The sequence below is a fragment of the Mustelus asterias genome, chromosome 16 (genome assembly GCF_964213995.1).
Source record: "Mustelus asterias chromosome 16, sMusAst1.hap1.1, whole genome shotgun sequence".
NCBI classification, from domain to species: Eukaryota; Metazoa; Chordata; class Chondrichthyes; order Carcharhiniformes; family Triakidae; genus Mustelus; species Mustelus asterias.
This window is the reverse complement of record NC_135816.1, coordinates 90895394-90919095: the sequence shown is the minus strand read 5'-3', so window position 1 is coordinate 90919095 and position 23702 is coordinate 90895394.

The window sequence follows — 23702 nt, the reverse complement described above, 5'->3', positions numbered from 1 at the left end:
AGAGAGAGAGAATCCGGAGTACGTGGGATCCTTGATTACACTGGCTGTTTTTCCAAGGGTGCGCGAAGTGTAGACAGGGTCTACTTTCTCAGAAGACGAAGCATTTTTGGCACGTCCATAACAACTCTTACAAACTTTTGCAGATGCACTATTGAAAGCATTCTTTCTGCCTCTATCGCAGCTTGGTATGGCTGCCGCTCTGGCCAAGTTCACAAAAAACTAAAATAGGTTGTGAATGTAGCCCAATCCATCACGCAAACCAGCCTCCCATCCATTGGCTCTGGCGACACATCCCGCTGCCTCGGCAAAGTAGCCAGCATAATTACGCACCCCACGCACCCCGGACATACTTTCGTCCACCTTCTTCCGTCGGGAAAATGATACAAAAGTCTAACTTCATGTACCAACCGACTCAAGAACAGCTTCTTCCCTGCTGCCATCAGACTTTTGAATGGTCCTACCTCGCATTAAGTCGATCTTTCCCCATAACCTAGCTATGTCTGTAACACTGCATTCTGCGCTCTCTCGTTTCCTTCTCTGTGAACGGTATGCTTTGTCTGTACAGCGCGCAAGAACAAATACTTTTCACTGTGTACTAATGCATGTGACAATAATAAATCAAATCAAATCAAATCAACGAAGAGCTGATGTAGCACCATCCAAAGAAGGGATTGGGCTGCATTCACTACCTATTTTAGTTTTTTTTGTGAACTTGGGCAGAGCGGGAGCCATACGAAGCTGTGATACAAGCAGAAAGAATGCTTTCTATGGTGCATCTGTAAACGTTGGTGAGAGTTGTTGCTGACGCGCCAAAAATGCTTCGTCTTCTGAGAATGTAGACCCTACCAACACTTCCCGCAACCTCTTAAAAACAGCCAAATAGTGGATAAGCTCGAAACTCTACATTGCCAAAAATTATGTGCATTGATATCACCAGTCAAAAAGTGATAACTCACCAATGGATGCACATGATTGGCGAGGAAGTCCTGGTAAGGTATTTTCAAACCATATTCAATTGGAACTCATTGTTCAGGCAAGGGTAGGGTATTATTATTTGATTGATTTGTTTTTTTTTTAAATGATGTAAGGTTTTTCAAGTTAGAGGGCTTATTCATAACAGCAAAACCTGCAGCTGTGGTTTGCCTCACATGTCCAGTGCCCGGGGCGAGCATGTATGCAGGACGTGTATCCAGCTGCAGGTCCTGGAAGCACGGGTTTCAGAGCTGGAACGTTGGCTGGGGCACTGTGGAACAGTCGCGAGTCTGAGAGCATTGTGGATAACACATTTAGGGTGGTGGACAGAGCGCAGCTGACGGGACTTGAGGACCGAAAGGGAATGGGTGACCACCAGCCATTCCAAGTGATCTGGGAAGGTAGTTCAGGAGCCCCCTGTGGCCTCGCTCGCAAATCGGTATTCCTCTTTGAAGGCTCATGAGGACGCGTGTTCCTCCAGCAGTGCAAGCAGAGCCAAGCTTCTGGCACCACGAGCAGCCTATCTGTAAGTGGGTTGGGAGGGAGGGGGGAGGTGGGGTGCGGGGATGCGGGTGGGGTGCAGAGGCGTGGCAACAGTAATAGTAATAGGGGATTCTACACTCAGTTGTACAGGTAGGCGCTTCTGTTAAAATAATAAGTGCTCAGAATAATGCAGTATAACAAACAAGTCAGAGGGCGTGCAGGTGTATTAAGTACAGTGAGTTAGGTGAGACTTGTTGGCCAGTACTTTAATGCCAGGAGTATTGCAGGTAAAACTGATGAGTTGAGTGCAATGATTCGCACGTGGAAGGTGCAATAGTAGCCATCGCAGAGACATGGTTGGAGGAAGGGCCCGCCTTGCAACTCAACAGTGCGGGATATCGAATAGTCGGGGAGACAGAGGACGAGGTAAAAGAGGAAGTACAATTGCATTATTATTGAATGAGTCAGTTACTGCAGTAAGGAGAGTTGATATTTTGAAGGGGCAGACATGAAGTTTTGTAGCGAGAGATTATGAATTTTTAAAAATGGGCAGCCACATTGGTTGGTGTATATTATAGATCCCAGTTAGACAGAGTGATATTGAGGAGCAAATGTATGCTCTATTTATGGATGTGTGTAAAAACAATAACAGTAGTGGTTTGTATTAGATCTTTTACATTTTCCCAACATTACCTGTGAAGGGCTTGGATGCAGTAGATTTCCTGAAATGTGTACAGGAGAATTGGTTAAATCAATATGTACACGATCCAACAAGTCAAGGAGCTGTGCTGGACCTAAGTTTGGGGAGTGAAGCCAGGCAGGTGGTTGAGCTGGTGGGGGTGGGTAGGGAGGCGGGGCGGGGGGTGGGGGCGGGGGGGTGGGGGCGGAGGGGTGGTGGGAAGGGGGATGGGAGCATTATTGATAGTGGTCACAACATGGTAGTGATTAAGATTGTTACGGACTAAGAAATAGAAAAGCTGCAGAATACAAGTTTTGGATTGGTGGAGAGCGGATTTACTAAAATAAAACAGGAAGAGGCCAAGGTATAAGGGGAACAACTATAAACGGGAACATCTAAAGAAAGGCATTGGGCACAGGTTTCTGTAGGACTTGGCAACCTTACAATTGGATATGCCTCTAGGTCCAGATGGATTGTGCTTTAGGCTGCTATGGAAGGCCATGTAGGAGAGTGCAGGAGTTCTTTCTGAAACTTTCAATTCCTATCTGCCCATGGGGTCGGTGCCAGACGACTGGGAACAGCTAATGCTGTTCCACAATTTAAGGAGGGTTGCAGAGATGAACCAGGGAACGAGAGACCAGTGACTCTCACGTCAATGATAGGGAAGCTATGGGAGAAACGTCTGAAGGAGAGCGTCTATCTCCACTTGGAGACGCAAAGCTTGAACAGGGGCAATCAGTATGGCTTCGTCAGAGGAAGGCCATGCCTAACATATTTGATTGAATTTTTTGAGGAGGTGAGCAGGTGCGTAGACGAGGATAGTGCAGTCGATGTCGTTTATCTGGAGTTCTGCAAAGCATTTGGCATTTTCCATATGGGATACTTGTAAAGAAGGTAAATTCACGTGGGATGCAGTGTAATTTGATAAATTGAATTCAAAATTGGCTCAGTTGTAGGAGGCAGAATGTGATGATAGAAGGCTGCTTAGTGGCTGAAAGCCAGTGCACAGAGGTGTACCACAGGGATCCATGTAGGGCCACAATTATTCATCATATATATATATATAAGTGAATAGGTAACTATTTTGGTATGGGATTAGTAAATTGCGGATGAAGCAATGATTGGTCGGGTGATTAACAGTGAGACGAAGTGTCTTGGGCTGCAAGAAGATATTGATGGAATGCTCAAATGGTCAGGCAGGTGGCAGATAGAGATTAACCCAGAAAACTGTGAGGTGATACGCTTCGGATGGAACAATTTGACAATGAGTGGTAGGACAATAGGAACTTCTGTGGAACGAAGGGAACTTGGCATGTTTGTCCACAGATCTATGTTGGAGGAAGGGCATGTTAATATGGGAGTGAAAAATGCATACGGATCATTTGCCTTTATCAGTCGAAGAAAAAATTACAAAAGCAAGGAAGTCATGTTGAAGTTGTATAGAACTTCGGATTTGGCTAGAGCTAGAGTAATCTGTGCAATTCTCGTCACCGCATTATAGGAAGGACGTGATTACACTGGACGGAGTGAAGAAGAGATTCACCAGGATGCAGCCTGGGTTGGGACATTTAATTTACGAAGGGAGGTTGCATAGGCTTGGGTTGTTTTCGTTGGAGCAGAGAAGTCTGAGGGGCGACCTGATCGAGGTGTACTAGATAATGAGGGACATGGACAGAGTGAATAAGGAGTCACTGCCTCCCTTAGTTGAATGGTCAGTCCCGAGAAATATATGTTCAAAGTATAGGTCAGGAGGTTTAGAGGGGATCTGTGGAAAATCGTTTTTATCCAGAGTGTCGTGATTGTCTGGATTGCACTGCCTGAAAGGGTGGTAGAAGCGGATTGCCTCACATCGTGCAAGAAATATCTGGGAGTGCACTTGGCACATCATAAACTTTAGGCCTGTGGGCCAAGTGCTGGAAAATGGATTCAGCTGTGATTTGGGGTGCTTGAAATGTGTTGGTGCGGACTCAATCACTGAATGGCCTCTTCTGTGCTGTATGATTGTCCGATACTGTGATTGTATTGTTGCATACTTCCTCTCTTTCCAAGTTGGCCGTCGTCAACTGCACTTTGATTTTCTTAAAAATCTTCCAGGCCCTTTTCTTTCTGTTTTCTGGTGGTCGCTTCTTGGAACGTTATGCTGCCATAAGCTGCTTTAAATATTTTCATTTATTAGTTGATTTAGGAATTCATGTAACTGGATATTTCACCATGCTCATCAACTGCTCCCTGAAGCTGGACTTGGTCACGACATAAATAAATGTGTTTGTGCAGCAACTTCACACCCACAGCATATATACGATTTATTGAAAGTTATAAGAAGTTTCGCCATCTAAAGTGTCTGCACCATAATCTCAGTTGTGAAGGAAAGATGGAATGAAAACAAAATTTGCAACATAAAGAGAGAGAGAGAGAAACAGTGAGAGAGTGAGTCAAAGAAGGAAGTGGATAATCAAGAACTATTTTCACAAGAATGGATCAAAGGCAAAAATTCTGAAGTGTGTTCACTCACCTGAGCTTGGGAATGGGTGGGGAGGGGGGAAGAAAGGAAGGAAGTTGCCTTCTTCAGAAAAAAAAGGCTGGAGGCAAGGGCTCAGACATCTGTTTCAGAGGGAGAGGAATAGAAATAAGACAGAGGGGAACAAAGAAGCCATGCGAGCACTGAGACGATTAGGTGAAATGGAAAACATAGAGGAGCAATTTGAATGGGCTCTGAGGAGAAGTGTAGTCAGCAGGGAGAGGAGTCATGAAAGGAAACTGGTGGAGGATGAGCGACGAAAAGAGAAATGGACTGAAATTCTATCCTCGATGCTATTCCACCTCTCAGTAAATATCTATAGGTAAATTGCTTGTAGTAACACTAAATGGAACAAGAGAGGTTCTTGAGTATCGGTAAGGACCAGAGGAGTAAGAGTATATGTTGCTGGAATGTCACTGGATCCTGTTCGACTTGTAAGAGTAGGGACGAGGAATGGAAGTACCACCAAGTGACCAGATAAATGGACAGGTCATGATGATAGGACTTATAGTTTTGTGACGATAAATATTTGTTAGAATATTTCACTGCCGGATGAGCAGAGGCGGAGCTAATGTTTGGAGATGTCCACATTCTGCAAGGTATAGTCAGTAGCCTAGTGTAAAAAGGAAAACGTGTCAAGAGTTGCATGATGCAGTCCTAAAACGCCTGCGAACCTGGGGAAATTACATAATTGGGCTACATTCATAGAAACCACGGAAGTAGAGGGATAAACAGAGCACAGCCAAAAATTAGTTTCAAACATCTGTAGTCCTGCACATTTCGTCTTGAACTATTGTGAGCAATTAGGCAACTAACTGGAGGAGAAGGTGCCACAAATATCGGCATCTTCAATGATGGAAATCCCAACCTGTCATGTAAAAATATAGGTTGAATTATTTGCCAAAGTCTTCAGCTGAAAGTGCCAAGTTGATGATGCACCTCTGCCTGATCTTAGAATCATTGAATCATAGAATTGTATCGTGTAGAAGAAGCTGTTCGGCCCTTTGAGTCTTCACCGACACATGAGCAAAACCTGACCTCCAAGTTTATCTGATTTACCTGCACTTGGCCCAGAGCATTGAATGTTATGACGTGCCACCATTCAACATTTCGTCTTCGTTTATCAAAGTCATGATAATGCATTGGCAATCACATTCTTTCTTCTTTCTTTCTCGCCACACTGCTATTTTTTAGTTGTTTCATCTTCCCTTTTCCAAAATATTCTTCAGTCCCTAAGTCTGCTGTGAATCCAAGCCCGAGCTCAATTTCGTCGTTTTGATTATACATTAGCCCAGTAAATGTTGTCAGAGAGCTAGGTAGGGTCAGGAGTGTAATATTTTATATTGAATGCAAACTGGCACTAACTTCGTCAGGTTTGCCTTTTAATTTCCTGCGTTGAGTCCACCTTGTTCTTTATATTCGCAATGTCCCAAAATGTGAAAAAGAACTGATCTTTTCCGAGAAGATTGAACTGCTCACAAACTCCGTCATAGAGAGCCCGTCCCTTTGCATACTGGTGATTGAAGATGACCACATTCTACAAGGCATAGTCAGTCACATGGTGGATAAAGGAAAACATGTCAGGAGCTGCATAATGCATCCCTTAAAACAGCTGTGAACCAGGGGGCATTATATGTCAGGGCTACATGCGTGGAAAACAACAAAAACCGTGGAGATAGACAGAGCAAAGCCAGCAGATTCACTAAAACATCTGCAGTCCTGCCACATTTCTGATTGAATGGTTGCGAATAATTAAACAACCAACTGGAGGAGATTCCACAAATACTTCATCTTCAATAATGGAAAGCCCAACACGTCAGTGTCAATAATTAGGTTGAGTTGTTTGCAATTGCCTTCGGCCAGAAGTCTGAAGTGATTGATTAATCGCTGCCTCATCCTGGAATCAGAGATCATTCAGTGTGGAAGAGACCCTTCCACCCATCGAGCCTGCACTGACATTCGAGAAATACCTGACCTCCCACCGAAACCTACTTACCTGCCCTTGGTCAACAGGCTTGTATGTTATGACGCACCAAGTGCTCATCCAAATGCTCTTTAAAGGATGTGAGGCAACTCTCCCCTATCTCCCTCCCAGCTAACGCATTCCAGACTATCGTCATTCTCTTGGTTAAAAATTTTTTTCTCACATCCACCATAAACCTCCTACCCCTCGCCTTGAACTTGTGCCCCCTCATGACTGACCATTCAACTAAGGGTACAGCTGTTACTTATACACCCTCTCCATGCTCCTCATTACCTTGTACACCTCGATCAGGTCGCTTCTCAGCCTTCTCTGCTCCATTGAACACTAAGCAAGCCTATCCATGCTATCTTTATATCTTAAATGTTCCAACCCAGGCAGCATCCTGGTGAATCTGCTCTGCACCTACTCCAGTAAAATCACATCGTTCTTATCATGTGGCGATTAGAACTGCACGTAATACTTTAGCCGTGGCCTCACCAAAGTTCGACACAACTCCAACATGACTTCTTTGCGTTTGTAATCTTTTCCTCGATGGACAAATGCAAGTGTCCCACATGCCGTTTTCGCCTTCTCACCAGCATGTTCTTCCAACCTTAGAGATCTGTGGATAAACAAGCCAAGTTCCATTTGCTCCACAGAACCTTCCAGTATCATGCTATTTTTTGAATACTTTGTTGTCAAATTACTCCTTACCAAGTTTATCACCTCAAAATTTAAATCCCAACGGCCACTTTTCTGCCTATTTGACCATTCCACCTATATCTTCTTGGAGCCCAAGACACTCAGCCTCTCTGTTAACCTCCTGGCAAATCGTTATTTACTCCGCAAACTTACTTATCCAACCCCCCACAAAGACATATATGTCGTTTATATAAATGACCAATAATACAGGACCCAGCAAAGATCCCTGTGGTATGCCACTGGGCACGGGCTTCTAGTCACTAAAGCAGCCATTTCTCATTCCCCACTGCCTCCTACATCTAAGCTATTTTGAATTCACCTCATATTAAGAAGGCGTACAGTGTGTTAGCTTTAATTGGTAGAGGGATTGTGTTTCGGAGCCATGAGGTCATGTTGCAGCTGTACAAAACTCTGGTGCGGCCGCACTTGGAGTACTGCGTACAGTTCTGGCCGCCACATTATAGGAAGGATGTGGAAGCGTTGGAAAGGGTGCAGAGGAGATTAACAGGATGTTGCCTGGTATGGTGGGAAGGTCTTATGAGGAAAGGCTGAAGGACTTGAGGCTGTTTTCGTGAGAGAGAAGAAGATTAAGAAGTGACTTAATAGCGGCATATAAGATGATCAGAGGATTAGATAAAGTGGTCAGTGAGAGCTTTTTTCGTCGGATGGTGATGGCTAGCACGAGGGGACATAGCTTTAAATTGAGGAGTGATAGATCTAGGATAGATGTCAGAGGTAGGTTATTTATACCGAGAGTAGTATGGACGTGGAGTGACCTGCCTGCAACAGTAGTGGACTCGCCAACATTGAGGGCATTTAAATGGTCATTGGATAAACATATGGATGATATTGGAATAGTATAAGTGAGATGGGCTTTAGATTGGTTTCACAGGTCGGCGCAACATCGAGGGCCGACGGGCCTGTACTGCACTATAATGTTCTATGTTTCCCTCACAGTCCCAGGCTGAAGTTTCAGAGCAACATAGAACAGGTTGGGCCTCCAGATATGCAATCTGCAGCTCCACTACCCACTGCAGGTTCCTGAAACAAACGCCCAGCTGTAGACGAATATATCCAATACCATGTGGATATTTTACAACAGAGAACATCGAACATAGAAAATTACAGCGCCGTACAGGCCCTTCGGCCCTCGATGTTGCACCGACCAGTGAAACCAATCTAAAGCCCCTCTAATCTACAGTATTCCAATATCATCCATATGTTTATCCAATAACCATTTGAATGCTCTTAATGTTGACGTGTCCACTACTGCTGCAGGCACGGCATTCCACGCCCTTATTTCTCTCTGAGTAAAGAACCTACCTCTAACATCTGTCCTATATCTCTCACCCCTCAATTTAAAGCTATGTCCCCTCATGTTAGCCATCACCATCCGAGGAAAAAGGCACTCACTATCCACCCTGTCTAATCCTCTGATCATCTTGTATGCCTCTATTAAGTCACCTCTTAACCTCCTTCTCTCTAACGAAAACAACCTCAAGTCCCTCAGCTTTTCCTTATACGATCTCCCCAGAATACCAGGCAACATCCTGGTAAATCTCCTTTGCACCCTTTCCAACGCTTCCACATCTATCCTATAATGCAGCAACCAGAACTGTACGCAATACTCCAAGTGCGGCCGCAACAGAGTTTTGTACACTTGCAGCATGACCTCATGGCTCCAAAACTCAATCCCTCTACCAATAAAAGTTAATACACCGTATGCCTTCTTAACAAACCTATCAACCTGGGTGCCAACTTTCAGGGATCTATGCACATGGACACCCATATCCCTCTGTTCATCCACACGACCAAGTATCTTACAATTACCCCAGTACTCTGTACTCCTGTTACTACTTCCAAAGTGAATCACCTCACACTTTTCCGCATTAAACTCTATTTTCACCTCAAAGCCCAGCTCTGCAGCTTATCTATGTCCCTCTGTAACCTACCACTTCCCTCTGCACTGTCTACAACTCCACCGACTTTACTCATCCATCCTTCTACGCCCTCATCCAGGTCACGTATCAAAATGACAAACAGCAGTTGCCCCAAAACGGATCCTTTTCGTACACCACTAGTGACTGAACTGAACTTTGGGAAGATTGAAGGCTATTTGAGCACAATGAATCAAATAACCTTGCTTAGAGTGCAAAGGCAGACTGGTGTCTGAATGCATCACACTTCCGACAGCTTGTTCAATCAAATTGCTGCAATTTTAGTCCTTTGCCTTACTTTTGACCCCTCTGGTAAGGTACGGGTATCAACCTGCCATTTGGGCAGCCCAGGATCAACATAGAATTTTGCAGAGGCATGAGTCTTGGAAAGAATACAGTGTATTCAGTATCGGTTGTTAACACGTTGCTTCGATCTTATCCTGTTGTTTTAAATTCGCATTATAATGTTGGTTAACGTACTTTCGCCCAAAGACGTGCATTGAAGAAAGAGCTGCAATTTGAACTTCGAATCTCCTGTTTATTCGGAAGGAACTTTACACAATTAAGCCATGACGCTAAATGAACGCAGATTATTGAGATGCAAATAATTGTAGAATTGTATCCCACTACTTCAATGCAAATATTACTGGCCAGCCCCTCTGCGGCTTGATTATGAATATGTATCTGCATTGGACCTTCAAAGCTTTTAAGATTTAATTTATTTCTAAGAAATATCAACTTGCAACAATTAATTTGTGATTCAGATGGGTGGAGATTTCAAAAGCGATTGCATATGGTGCTTGTTGACCGAATGGGTGAGAGCATCCCTTTGAAAGCAAGAAAGTCCATTGGGAGCAAATACCTAAAATACGTGAATCGCAGCTGTAAATAAATCTATCATCTGAAATTTTTCAATCAAAAAACTCTACCATTTATCCTTCCCCATTCTATCCTCCATTTCTTATTGTAAAAAACATCAGTAATCATATTCCCTCCCTCTTAGACTCGCTGGCAACAATCCAGAATACTTCCTTACTCGGTGACAACAAAATATAATTTTGATCCAGAAGTCTTCATTCCATGGCATATACATGCCAATTCGTTTTTCATAACCACGTGGATTTACTCATCATAACATCACTCTCCATGTTGTTTCTTGCCTTTTTTTTGGTAATTTGTGTTGGTCTTATTTCTTTCTTTTCTCCTTCATGCTATATTCGGAAGGTTGCTATTGATCCATTCACAACCTCATCCGGACACTTATTTTGTTCCATTTCCTCCATAACCGTGGCAACTCTTTCTGGCTTTTGCATCATGAAGCACTTACCTTCTCACCTCCCCTACAGGCCGTATCTCTCGTACTTTCTGTCCCCTTCCGCACTCCATTGGCTTGAAATTTGTTCTGATTGCAACTATCTTCAATTCTCATGATATGCCAGCGACCTGAAACGTTTCGTCTGTGTGCATCCTGGCTTACTGAGAACACAGTAAGAAGTTTAACAATAACAGGTTAAAGTCCAACAGATTTATTTGGTAGCAAAAGCCAGACACGCTTTCGGAGCCTTAAGCTCCTTCTTCAGGTGAGTGGGAATTCAGTTCACAAACAGGGCATATAAAGACACAAACTCAATTTACAGAATAATGGTTGGCTTGCGAATGCTTACAGCTAATCATTTCTTTAAGGTACAAACAATGTGAGTGGAGAGAGCATCAAGACAGGCTAAAGACATGTGTATTGTCTCCAGACAGGGCAGCCAGTGAGACTCTGAAGGTACAGGCAAGCTGTGGGGATTACAGATAGTGTGACATGAACCCAATATCCCGATTGAGGCCGTCCTCATGTGTGGGGAACTTGGCTATCATTTTCTGCTCAGCGACTCTGTGCCGTCGTGTGTTGTGAAGGCCGCCTTGGAGAACGCTTACCCGAATATCAGAGACCGAATGCCCGTGACTGCTGAAGTGCTCCCCAACAGGAAGAGAACAGTCTTGCCTGATGATTGTCGAGCGGTGTTCATTCATCCATTGTTGCAGCGTCTGCATGGTTTCCCCAATGTACCATGCCTCGGGACATCCTTTCCTGCAACGTATCAGGTAGACAACGTTGGTCGAGTTGCAAGAGTATGTGCCGTGAACCTGGTGGATGGTGTTCTCACGTGAGATGAAGGCTGGGTAGTTTTCTGCGGACAATTGTCTGTTTGAGGTTATGCGGTTGTTTGAAGGCAAGATGTGGGGATGTGGGGATGGCCTTGGCGAGATGTTCGTCTTCATCAATGACATGTTGAAGGCTCCGGAGGAGATGCCGTAGCTTCTCCGCTCCGGGGACGTTCTGGACGACGAAGGGTACTCTGTCCACCATGTCCCGTGTTTGTCTTCTGAGGAGGTCGGTGCGGTTTTTCGCTGTGGCGCGTCAGAACTGTCGATCGATGAGTCGAGCACCATATCCTGTTCTTATGAGGGCATCTTTCAGCGTCTGGAGGTGTCTGTTGCGATCCTCCTCATCCAAGCAGATCCTGTGTATATGGAGGGCTTGTCCGTAAGATCGCCAAGGCCATCCTCACACCCTCACTTCTTGCCTTCAAACAACTGCACAACCTCAAACAGACCATTGTCCGCATCAAACTACCCAGCCTTCAGGAGAACAGTGACCACGACACCTCCCACAGCAACGTCTGCAAGACGTGCCGGATCATCGGCACAGATGCCATCATCTCACGTGAGAACACCGTCCACCACGTACACTGTACATACTCTTGCAACTCGGCCAACGTTGTCTACCTGATACGCTGCAGGAAAGGTTGTCCCGAGGCATGGTACATTGGGGAAACCATGCAGAAGCTGCGACAACGGATGAATGAACACCGCTCGACAATCACCAGGCAAGACTGTTCTCTTCCTGTTGGGGAGCACTTCAGTGGCCTCGGACATTCGGCCTCTGATTTTCGGGTAAGCATTCTCCAAGGCGGCCTTCATGACACACGACAGCGCAGAGTCGCTGAGCAGAAACCGATAGCCAAGTTCCGCAAACATGAGGACGGCCTCAACCGGGATGTTGGGTTCATGTCACACTATCTGTAATCCCCACAGCTTACCTGGACCTGCAGAGTCTCACTGGCTGCCCTGTCTGGAGACAATACACATCTCTTTAACCTATCTTGATGCCCTCTCCACTCACATTGTTTGTACCTTAACGACTTGATTAGCTGTAAGTATTCGCATTCCAAACATTATTGTGTAATTTGAGTTTGTGTCTTTATATGCCCTGTTTGTGAACAGAATTGCCACTCACCTGAGGAAGAGGCTTAAGGCTCCGAAAGCTTATGTGGCTTTTGCTATCAAATAAACCTGTTGGACTTTAACCTAGTGTTGTTAAACGTCTTACTGTGTTTACCCCAGTCCAACGCCGGTATCTCCACATCATTACTGAGAATATCCAACATTTTCCTTTCATTGTGCTTCCTCACCATTGTGCTTATCTCTTTCGTGGCTGATGTATTATGATTTGGTAGGGTGTTAAATACAACTGGTTTAATGTATGATGGTGGGAGGATCTGGGTTTTGGACAGCGGTTTCCAATGAACCTGCACAGACTCGATGAGCCGAAAGGACTTTTTTTCTGAACGGCTGGATTCCATGATTCCACGAGTGTAATAGTTGCTTGGACTTGTAGGTTAGGAAACGGGCTGAGACTTGAAGGTAATGATTGAATCTTCCCCATAATTTCTTGATATATTGTACCGATCAGTTAAACCATGTAAGGAGGCTGGATTTGTACAGTTTTGGTGAGTGAGTGGTGAAAGTGTTATATATGATTTTTGTTCATGTGTGAACATTCAAAGACTGTTCACAGTCTCCATGACTGAAATGATTATACTATTCCATTGGCTCTTCACTTGAAAATATATTACATTTAATCAATTGACACAGAGCCCAGATAAATTAGGTAATGTCAATTTAATGAAAACACACACCACTTCATTTCCTGGAAATGACTCGACTGTTTTATGTAATTACTTCTCATTGAAGTCTTCACATTATCGAATGACTTTTTGACCTAAGTATTCTTAGGCTTCTTCCCATTTAATCTCCTTGAAATTCACTCTCCTCCAGATCGAGATTTTAGCACTTTTTCTTGCCGAATCATGTGTTCTACTGACCACTCGCACTGGAATACTCCCTTCCTGCTCTCTGCATCCATTCCATCTCCTTACCACCCCAATTCCTACTTGCTCCACATAGACACAGCATTGTTTCATTCCGATTGGGCCGTAATCACCATGGCTTAAGCCCCCCTCCCCAGCTTACTCCTTGCAAATGTCCATTTTCTGGAAAACAAGCTGGACAAACATAGAGCCTGACTCACTTCCCAAAGAGAACTGAGGGACGGATGATTACTCTGTTTGGCAGAGGCGTGGCTCACTCCTGCTTCACCGGACAGTGCCCTCCAACGACAGGGCTTTTCAATCCATCGAACGGACCGTACAGCGACCTCAGGCAAGGCTAGGGGAGGTGTGGTCTGTTCCTAATCAACACCTCGTTGTGCCGAGAAGTAGCAACACTGGCAACTTTATGCTTCCCAGACCTAGAATACCTGACACTAAAATACCGCCCCTCCGCGGGATTTCACCTCCATGATCCTGATGGCAGTTTACATCCCACCCCATGCGGACATCAAGATCGCACTGGACGAAATATACACCGCTACGAATAGCCTTGAGATGAAACATACCGAGGCATTGACCGTCGTGGCCTGGGACTTCAATCAGGCCAAGCTCAAGAGCGTACTACCAAGTTACCACCAACACGTCTCCAGCTCCACCAGAGGCCCATACATCCAAGACCAGTGCTACACAAATATCAAACATGCCTACCGCTCTATCGCCGGCCTACACTTTGGCAAATCAGACCACAAGTCTGTGCTCCTGCTCCCAGTTTACAAGCAAAAATTGAAGCGGAGAATCCATCAAAGAGAGTCGTGTAATGTTGGTCTGAAGAATCGAATGATCCCCTACGGGGCTGCTTGGAGTCAGTGGACTGGTCAGTATTTAAAAACTCTGCGACCAGCCTGAACCAGTACACCACTGCTCGCTGACTTCTTTAGTAAGTTTGCAGAAGACGTGTGCCAAAGACGCAAATCCGTATGTTCCTCAATCGGAAACCATGGATGAACAGGGATATCCACTACTTGCTGAAGTCCAGGTCTGAGGCGTTCAAGTCATGCGACACTGACCTATACAAGAAAGCGAGATCGAATCTAAGTAGATCCATCAAAGATGCCAAAACACAATATCGGACCAAGCTAGAGTCCCAGGCTAGCGACACCGTCCCCCGCCGCCTATGGCAAGGTCTGTAAGACATAACAGGCTACAAGATGAAGGCATGTAAAGTCGCCAGCTACAGCCCCTCCCTTATGATGAGTTCAATGCATTCTACACCCGGTTCCAGCAAGAGATCAACGAGAGCATGCCCTCCACCCTGGAAGCCCTGGATGAACCTATATCTGGGGTCACCATTCCAGATGTCAGAGCAGCTTTCTTGAAGGTCAACCCATGGAAAGCAACTGGCCCGGATGGGATTCCCAGATGTGCACTCAGATCCTGCGTGGTTCAGCTGCCGGAGTTATACACAGACATGTTCAACCTCTCTTTGCAACAATCTGAGATCCCTATCTGCATTAGGAAGATGACCATGATCACGGTACCTCTGAAAAACTAAGCAGCGTGGCTAATTGACTATCGGCTGATGGCTCTGACATCCATCATTATGAAGTGTTTTGAAAGGTTAGTCATGGCATGAATCAATTCCAGCCTCCCGGACAAACTGGATCCACGACAGTTTGCCTACCGCTGCAACAGGTTCCCAGTCGGCGCCATTTCCCTGGCCCTGCACTCAACCCTGGAAAACCAAGAACACATATGTCAGGCTCCTATTTATTGACTACAGCTCTGCTTTCAACAATATTATTCCAAGGCAACTCATCTCCAAACTCCGTGGCCTAGTTCTCAGCACTTTCCTCTGCGAGACTGGATCCTGAACTTCCTAACTCACAGCTCACAATCAGTAAGGATAGGCAACAATACCTCCTCCACGATCATCCTCAACACCGGAGCCCCACAAGGCTGTGTTCTCAGACCCCGAGTATACTCCTTATACATCTATGACTGTGCAGCCAAACTCCCCTCCAATTTGATTTTCAAGTTTGCTGATGACACCGCCGAATTGGGTCAGATCTCAAACAATGACGAGACAGAGTACTGGAATGAGATAGAGAATCTGATGAACTGGTGCGTCAACAATAATCTCTCCCTCAATGTCAACAAAACGAAGGAGATTGTCATCAACTTCAGGAAGCGTAAAGTAGAACATGTCCCGATCAACATCAATGGGGATGAAGTAGAAAGGTTCGAGAGCTTCAAGTTTTTAGGTGTTCAGATCACCAACAAACTGTCCTGGTCCCCCCATGCCGACACTCTCGTTAAGAAAGCCCAAAAAAACACCTCTTCTTTCTCAGAAGACTAAGGAAATTTGGCATTTTAGCTACGACTCTCACCAACTTTAACAGATGCATCATAGAAAGCATTCCTTCTGGTTGTATCACGGCGTGGTATGGCTCCTGCTCTGTCGAAGACTTCAAGGAACTACAAAAGGTTGTGAATGTAGCCCAATCCATCTCGCGATCCAGCCTCCCATCCATTGACCCTGTCTACACTTCCCGCTGCCTCGGCAAACCAGCCAGTACAATTAAGGATCCCACGCACCCCGGACATTCTCTCTTCCACCTTCTTCCTTCAGGAAAAAGACACAAAAGTCTGAGGTCACGTACCAATCGTCTCATGAACAGCTTCTTCCCTGCTGCTGTCAGACTTTTGAATGAACTGACCGTGCATGAAGTTGATCTTTCTCTACACCCTAGCTATGAATGTAACACTACATTCTGCACTCTCTCAGTTCCTTCTCTATGAACGGTATGTTTTGACTGTATCATGCGCAAGAAACAATACTTTTCACTTTATGTTAATACACGTGACAATAATACATCAAATCAAGTCAAATTACTTTTCATTCTTCGTTAGATTTGAAGGAGATGCCAGAGGACAGAGAGTGACAACAGTCTTTAAAGTATTAGTGCATCGTGAACAAGCATCATGCAAAGTGTAGCAGTTTACAAGATCTTGATATGAACACATAAATGATTTTTAACAAGGTTGGACAAAATCGTGGCAGAAATAGTGATAGTTTACTCAAATTTCCGCGGCAGTGTTTTGGTTGCAAAGTGACCAAGGTCGGCAAATAACGACTGTGGTGCAAACAACATGTGAAAAGTGAGAAAAGATGCAAATAAATGAGTTGCTCTCATTGTCAATGATGAAGTAAGGACATTAATGAACATGGACAATACCTCTGCATATTAGGAATTAGAGTAGGTAGGGTTATGGATTACAAGTTTCACGAAACGTTATTAGGCGTAGTTTATTGAGCCTCTAATTGTCGTTATTGCCTTGGGAGGAGCCATATGCAAGATTAAAATTGAATTTTGTGAGAAAGACAATATGAACATACTGGGTGACATGCATCTTCATATACACCGCCAATGTCAAATTCACAATGCTGACAAGGAAATAATAATACACATTATTTTTCCCAGTGTAAGGGAATTGGAAACTAGAGGGCATAGGTGTAAGCATGGCCAATGAAACTCACCAGCACGTCTTTCAGACGGTGCGTGGAAACCAGAGCACCTGGAGGAAACACATACAGCCACGGGGAGCACTTGCAGACACCACACAGGCAGTGACCATGCTGGTTTCCTCCCACACTCAGAAAGACGTGCTGGTTAGGTGCATTGGCCATGCTAAAAATCTCCCTCAGTGTACCCGAACAGGCGTGGGAGTGTGGCGACTGGGGGATTTTCACAGCAATCTCATTGCAATTTTAACATGAGCCTACTTGTGACTCTAATAACTGAACTTTAACCTTTAATAATGCGAATAAAGAGTCACATCCATACTGTGAGCACAAGGCCACATCCATACTCTGCACAGGATCACATCCACAATGTGCACACAGGATCATTTTTATAATGTGAAAACAGGAACACATCTATAATGTCAGCATAAGATCATAATCAGAGATGTGAGACTAATGCCTATCTCACAATTGTGGAAGATGATAATGTTAGAGTGGAAACATTCTGAGGATACTGGAATAATTTTAGGATGTATAACATGAGAGTTAGCTCAAAGCTGCAGTGATATTTTATGATTATCATCAGTAGCTGTGGAGTGGGATTACCACAAGTTATGTTGGAATTCTTTTACAGAATTTAATGTTGGAATGGAGTGATCACCAGCAATGTTGGAGCAAAAATGTCACGAGCAATATTGTTGCGAGTATTACTCAATCATTACCAGTTACTACAAGAACATCATCAGCAAAGGAAATAATTCCCATTTACGGTAGAGCAAGGTCAACATCAATGTTGCTAGTGTACAAAGCTTGAGCAGCATCAACACCAATACTGGTCGACTGGGTGTTCGCACTGGTAAAATGGCAGTCATGTTTCCAGAGATTATTTTCGACTAACGTCACAACCGGCATGGTTAATTAGGTCAAACAACAATAGCCGTGAGATACGATCATTGTTAATAACGTTTAAATAGGGCCTTGATAATTAATGTGAAGCAATACCGCCATGAAGCTAAAAAAGGACCTACATTAGTGTATTAAAATGAATTTCACGTTAGAAATATTGCAATTGGTCATAAGCAGTAACATCACCAGTAGTGTCAGATTATAATCATCGCCAATTTGCAAAGTAACTTAACCAGCAGTAATGATAGGTAACGTAACCACCAGCAAAAAATGGAAATGGTTCAAAGCCAGTATTCCAAAAGTAGAAGTATATTCAGTTTTGCTGGAAATGTTGATAACGAGTCATATTAGTGCAGAGTCTTCACAATAGATTTTCATTTAGCATTACTATATTGTTCGTTAGAGCAGGGTCACCACGTCAAATTCAGAGTTCGTGCATTACCAGTATTGTTAGCATTTTGCACCGCGGGTAATGTGTGTTTATTGTCAGAAATAATAATGTTGGGTTATAAGTAGTAAAATTCCTCACGAGATGATATCAGTGATCATTTGAGTAATAACGAGATCTGAATTATCTGATGGATCAGCAAAGATTTTACAGAATTCAGAGAGGTCACCATAATCTAACCTTGTTGTCCAAGAGGGATGTTCCATTCAACCTTCACAGAACATACGCAGAGTCCTCTCAGTTCCCTCCATAATTCTTTTTCCTTCACTGATTTTAACTGGCAGTGTTATTTCATTTCCCGTGTTGTGCGACTTCCCATTGCTGGCCCAGGTATCGTGAATTGGAAAATCATCGCTTGTTTGTTAAAGGACTGGAACTAATGCGCCAACGCTATGTCAACTGGTATTCTCATAGGAGCACGAATTGTTCTTTAAAAGGGGGAGGAATGATTAATCTCAAATGCATTCCACTTGGAACCGCAAAATTGCAGGGAATTCGCACCTTATTCTCTAAAATGGTAACAATTCTACAGATAGAGAATATTTACTATCCTGTTATTGCAGCCTTTGGAATTCCCGGTAAGACACAATGCGTTCTGCTATCTAAAGATTTCTGAATGTTATACGGTTAATGTAACAGATTTCGAGAATATCCTCATCGAAAAGTCTTTTATGTACTAGGATGATGTCCCAAACACATCGACGTGAATCCTGTTGACACTCGTCGACGCCGAGCTGCTGTCCTGGTCGGTCGATGTGACAAAAGGCGTTCCAATGACCTCCGTTTTTTGAGGCTTATTTCATTCCCACCGCCACCCAACACGTTCCATAAACGATGCATAAACATAACATAAACGGTGCATCGTTTAGCAAAAATACATTTACTTGTTAACTATGGGAATCAATTCTTTTATTCCCTTTTCCGAGTTTAATGAAAGTTGGTAACTCCTTAGAGTTTAGCCACCCTGCCAGCAGAAGAATTTTGAGAAAGGATTGCTGTCAAGGGAGCTGCCACATTGAACAAATTGCCGCCGCGATTGCACCATTTGCTGTGCGACTACAGAGCCCTATCCTCAGGGCGAGTAACAGAGAATGTGTGGATTTATTGGGCAGAAATGTCATGTTTGTTCCTCAGGTAAATGTTTTGTTGGAATGCTCAGGTGTCCATTACTTTGCTGGAAAACGTATTGACTTCGCGATGATTCCTGAATAAATTTTGGTGGAAGGGCAGCCAATCTGAAATATTCAGTGATTTCTTTACTTAAAATAAATTGTCATCAACTATTGTCCATATTATGCAAATCAAAAGATCCAGAACGCGAATTGAAGACAGATCTGAACATTTCCCAGGGAAATAAAAATACGTTTTTTCTTCTATTGTTCATACTTTCTCTCTCTTGCTTACAGCCAACACAATAACAATCGTGATTCTCTCCAGAGGAAATTGTGACCTTTCGAAATGTATCACACTCTACATGATAGCTATGGCCACAGCAGATCTATTGGTCATGATTTTCAACGTTGTAATCTACCGGGTGATCAGCTTTCACTTTCCGTATTCGTTTCTGTCCTACACTGCCGTTTGTAAGTTCATTTTGTCAGTGATTCCTGCGATGCTGGACATATCTACTTGGTTTACTGTTTGTTTCACATTTGACCGATTTGTAGCTATATGTTGTCAGAAGTTTAAAATAAAGTATTGTACAGTGAGAACGGCATCGGTGGTTCTAACAATCCTCCCTGTCCTGATCTTTTTCGAGAACATCCCCTTTTGGGTTGCATATGAACCTAAACGAATAATTGGAAATATTGCCTGGGGTTGCATCTCCAGTGTGACTTTTTACTCGGCGCCTGCAGGTGTGGCGTACAGCTGGTTGAAAAGCATTTTAGTTGCCTGGCTTCCTTTTCTCCTGATATCACTGTTTAATTGTTTGACAATCAGGCGGATTTTTGTGGCCAGTAAAGCCCGCAGGGCCCTCCGAGGTCACAGCAGTGAGACTCCGAATGATCCAGAGATGAAGAGCAGATGGAAATCGATCATTCTATTGTTCAGTGTATCAGGCAGTTTCCTGATCTTGTGGCTGACAGCTGTCGTTAGTTTCTTAATTACCAGATTGCCGAGTACTGCAAGCTCCCGAGGCGATTTTACAACACATGAGTACATCGCTACTGAAACCGGATGTATGCTCATGTATTTGAGTTCCTGTTCGAACCCGTGTATTTATGCAACGACACAAACTAAATTCAGGGAACAGTTGAAGAAGATTCTGAATTTTCCCTGGACTTTCATTCCAACTTTGTTTAAAAAAGGAAAACAATTAATGGATCCTAACCAGCTAGTTCAAGTATAGAGAACGTTCTAACACAGAATGATATACCTTGTACGACAACAGAATCAAATATCCTTGTGACAATGAACAAGTATCAGAATATCATTATTCCATTTGTATCGTATATTTGATGACTGATGTTTGCCCAGAATCACACAATCTATTCCTGATAAGGCAACACACTCTTCAATGAAACGTCAAAAAGCAGCGGCATGATAGAACTAATCGTTGTTAGAATTGACTGTGCTACTCGTTGTTACTGAAATGTGATTAGTTCACAATAAAAGTTTCCTTAATTTTTGGAACAATATTATGGTCAGAGCTATTTGATTTGATTTGATTTATTATTGTCACATGTATCCAGATTCAGTTAAAAGTGTCGTTTCTTGCACCCTTTACAGACAAAGCAGAGCGTTCACAGAAGACGGAGGGGAGAATGAAACGAGAAGTGCGGAATATTGTGTAACAGTCGTAGCCAGGGTTTAGAGAAAGATCAAATTGATATAAAGTTGGCCCATTGAAACGTTTGATGGCAGCAGAGAAGAGTCTGTCCTTGACTGGGTTGGTGCGTGATCTCACAGTTTTAATTTTTATTCCCGATGGAAGAAGGTGGAAGAGAATATGTTGGGGGTGCGTGGGTCCTTGAATATGTTGGCTGCTTTTTGTTGTATCGCAAGAAATAGTTTTCCATCTGTCCCCACCTGACATCCTATTGACCACTGTCCCACTTAGACTCATAGAGTCATCGAGGTTTACAGCATGGAAACAGGCCCTTCCTCCCAACTTGTCCATGCTGCCCTTTTTTTAAACCCCTAAGCTAATCCCAATTGCCCGCATTTGGCCCATATCCCTCTATACCGATCTTACCCATGTACCTCTCTAAATGCTTTTTAAAAGACAAAATTGTATCTGCCTCTACGAATACCTCTGACAGCTTGTTCCAGACATTCCCCACTCTCTATGTGAAAACAATGCCACTCTGGACACTTCTGTATCTCTCCACTCTCACCTTAAACCTATGCCCTCTAGTTTTAGACTCCCCTACCTTTGGGAAAAGATATTGACTACCAAGCTGATCTGTGCCCCTCATTATTTTATACACTACTATAAGAACATAGAGCATAGAAAAATACAGCACAAAACAGGCCCTTCGGCCCCACAAGTTGTGCCGAACACATCGCTACCTTTTAGGCCTACCTATAATCCTCCATCTTATTAAGTCCCATGTAGTCATCCAGGAGTCTCTTAAAAAAACCCTATTGAGTTTGCCTCCACCACCACTGACGGCAGCCGATTCCACTCGCCCACCACCCTGTGTGTGAAAAAATTCCCCCTAACATTTCCCCTGTACCTACACCCCAGCACCGTAAACCTGTGTCCTCTCGTGGCAGCCATTTCCGCCCTGGGAAAAAGCCTCTGAGAGTCCACCCGATCTATGCCTCTCAATATCTTATATACCTCTATTTGGTCTCCTCTCATCCTACGTCTCTCCAAGGAGAAAAGACCGAGCTCCCTCAGCCTACACTCATAACGCATGCCACTCAATCCAAGCAACATCCTTGTAAATCGCCTCTGCACCCTTTCAATCTTTTCCACATCCTTCCTGTAATAAGATCACCACTCAGCCTTCTATGCTCCAGATAAAAAAATCCCAGTCTATCCAGCATCTCCTTATAACGCAAACCATCAAGTCCGGGTAGCATCCTAGTAAAACTTTTCTGAATTCTTTCTAGTTTAACAATATCCTTTCTGAATCTGCTCCTGGCTGAATGTTTGGCGATTGAAAGAATAAGAGCTTTAGTCCCCACTGTCCTGTTACATATCGGTGTTTACAGATATTATCTAAATTCTCAATTGACCATTAACATGCTGAAAATTTATGAATACAGAAGAGAGCCGTTCATCACATTTTTGTTTTCTTTTGGCAGTCATTTTTTTCAACACCCATCAAAACGGTATAGTTATTTTCATGCCGTTTTCAAAATTCAAGCAGACGACTTATATTTTGCTCCGTATCCATTTTAAACTTCAATGATAATTCAGAACAATATTAATTGTAATGATCCTAAAGAAAGTGAGTTTGGAAAACGAATAATGGAAAATAAGAAATGGCTGATGAATTGAATGGAAATTTTGCACGTCTTCTCCAAAGATGTTTCCGATCACCCTGCTGGATTGCAGCTGCAAAACGTCGTGCAAAAAGCCATAACGGCAAACAAACAAACTTACCCGGCTATCTCTTCACCAATCTACCTGACACGGCTGTGAAACTATAAAACATATAATAAATCGGAGTTAGAGTTGGCATTTTGTCGCGTCTGCCTACTCTGTCAATCAGTAAGATCATGAATGATCCGATATGGCCTTAACTCCTTTTGTCTGCCTGTTCACCGTAAAAAAAATGACTCTCCTGTCAATCAGAAACGCGTTCAAGCCAGCCTTGAATAGACTAAATATCTTAGCCTTCACTTCTCTCGCGAAATCCAAACTCTAATGATCTTCGGAGAAAGCGAACTCCTCCTCCTCATTGCCATTGAAAAGATAGAAGACTGATTTTAAAATTGTGCCCCCAAGTTCTAGATTCTCCAACGAGTGCCAAAAATCATCCAATCATGATAATTCGTCAACCATCCTCAGAGTATGACACATTTCAATATGATCACCTCTCATTTTTTATAAATTCCAATGAGTGCAGGACGAATTTGCTTAATATCTCCTCATCAGAACGATTTTACCGGAGGAAAGAGGCTTGTAAATCTCTTCAGCTGCCTCCAATTGAAGTCTGACCTTCTTTATGTAAGGTAGAAAGAAAACTGCACTTAGTACCCTGAAAGATACAGTGAAGCTGGTCCACACATAGATGCAAAGTTTATTTATTAGTCAGAAGTATGCTTACATTCACGCTGAAATGAAGCGACTGTGAAAGTCCCCGAGTCACCACACTCCAGTGCCTGTTCAGGTACCCCGAGGGAGAATTAGGCATGGCGAATTAATCTAACCTGCACATTTTTGGATTGTGGGAGGAAACGAGCGCCCGGAAGAAATCCACGTAGACAGAGGGGGGAATATGCAAACTCCACAG